This window comes from Gekko japonicus, unplaced genomic scaffold (genome assembly GCF_001447785.1).
Source record: "Gekko japonicus isolate JY-2015 unplaced genomic scaffold, Gekko_japonicus_V1.1 scaffold3073, whole genome shotgun sequence".
NCBI classification, from domain to species: Eukaryota; Metazoa; Chordata; class Lepidosauria; order Squamata; family Gekkonidae; genus Gekko; species Gekko japonicus.
Window position 1 is genome coordinate 19,568 of NW_015173230.1, and position 1,901 is coordinate 21,468.

At 57.8% G+C, this 1,901-nt stretch overlaps 1 protein-coding gene across 1 annotated transcript in view; it reads right to left on the reverse strand.

Annotated features, from left to right (window-relative positions):
• NAPRT (nicotinate phosphoribosyltransferase) overlaps positions 1–1,901 on the reverse strand; it is a 41,267-nt gene that overhangs the window by 2,017 nt on the left and 37,349 nt on the right. The window lies entirely within an intron of this gene.

Sequence of the window (1,901 nt, forward strand, 5' to 3'; positions counted from 1 at the left end):
GGCGGGGGGGGGGAAGAGTGGCGAGGCCGCTTTGGAGCCGGGGGGGTGGAGGAGACGGAGGAACCGGCGAGATGGGGGGAGTGGAGAGCTTACCTGCTCCTGCTGGTTCCTCCTACGCCTGCTGAGTTTGCAGCTCCCCCCCCCCTGTGAGTTTCGCGGGTCTTCTTTCTTGTACAGCTTTAATTACACACACATTGCAGCTGTTACACCTGAGCAACCACAAAATGCGCTGCCCTCTATTGCAGCCACCTCTGGGGAGGAACGCGAGAGAATTTAGGATGCAACCTGGCAAAGTTATCATGGCTTGAAATTGAAGGGACTGCCTACTCCCATACAGGCCCATAGCTAGCATGGGGCAACGGGGGCGGGCCCCCTAGTGGTTTTGATGGGCCCCTCCTCGAGCCATGGTTCCCCCCCCCCAAGGGCCACCTCGCCCCGACTGCCTATCGGCAGGGAGAATGAGGGGGGCACAAGCAGCCGCGAGGCCAGGCTTGAGAGAGCGGCCCCGGGCAGGCAGCGAGTGTGAACGGTGCAAGGAGAAGCCTCCATCTCGGGCTCCCACTAGAGCCTTGCTGTGCCACCCACCAGGAGCAGATAAGCCCAGCCAAGCAGACAGGAAGGCAAGCCGCCTCCTCCTCTTGCTCCTGGCAGGCACACCTGGCTGCGCTCCATTCTGTGGCCAGCCCGGCCGCTGTGTGTCTCGCCTCTCCCAGCCCCGGGAGGGAGCCGAGGGTGGATGTCAGGCTGCCCCTTGTGCCGTGCCACGGGAAGAGGAACTGGGGCTCCGGGGAGGTGGGGGGGAGAGCCAGATGCTCTGCAAGGAAGGCCTGCCCTTGCCGAGAGGTGGTGGCGGAGGGAAGCTACGGCCGCCGGGCATTACCACCACCCCCCTGCCCTGGAGCCTGGGGAGTACAGAGCTGCCTTAGGGTTTCTAATTGAATTAACTTTGTTTTAATTGGCTACTGTCCCCCCCCCTCAAATCTCCAGCCATGGGGCTGCTTTGGGTGCCCCCATCACCTGAGGATAGACGGGTAGCGACCCTCAGAAAGGACCTTCTCAGTTTCAGCACCAAAATGTTGAGAAATCAAGACTGCCTTCCTTCCCTGGGGAGGTGCCGTCTCCCTCCCTCCCTCATTGCGTTCCGCCAGCAGGTGAAGATTTCTGTTTGGTGTCGTGGTGAAGTGCGCGGACTCTAATCTGGGAGAACCGGGTTTGATTCCCCATTCCTCCACTCGCACCTGCTGGATGACTTTGGGCAAGCCATAGTTCTGGTAAGAGCTGTCCTTGAAAAAGAGCAGTTTCTGTCAGAGTTCTCTCAGCCCCACCTACCTCACAGGGTGTCTGTTGCGGGGAGGGGAAAGGAAAGGAGTTTGTAAGCCGCTCTGAGACACCTTTGGGTAGTGAAGGGCGGGGTATAGATCCAATCTCCTCCTCCTCCTCCTCTTCTCCTCCTCCTCCTCTTCTCCTCCTCCTCAGACTAGCAGCAGCTCTAGAAGCCGGTTTGGTGTAGTGGTTAAGAGTGACCAACTCTAATCTGGGAGAGCCGGGTTTGATTCCCCACTCCTCCACTTGCAGCTACTAGATGACCTTGGGCAAGCCGTAGCTCTGACAAGAGCTGTTCTTGTGTTCTCTCTAAGCTGTGGAGTCTTGTGAGCAAAAATTCTACTTTGTGAGCTACTGGCATTAAAGTTGTGAGTGAGCGATTTGGCGACTGTATAAATCAGTTTGCTCTGGAGCCATCTTTCCTGAGCTAAGAGAAAAATGTGTGAGCCGGAGGCTAAAAAACTGTGAGCTAGCTCACACTAACTCAGCTTAGAGGGAACACTGCTCACAGGGTGTCTGTTGTGGGGAGGGGAAGGAGTTTGTCAGCAGCTCTGAGACACCTTTGGGGAGTGAAGGGC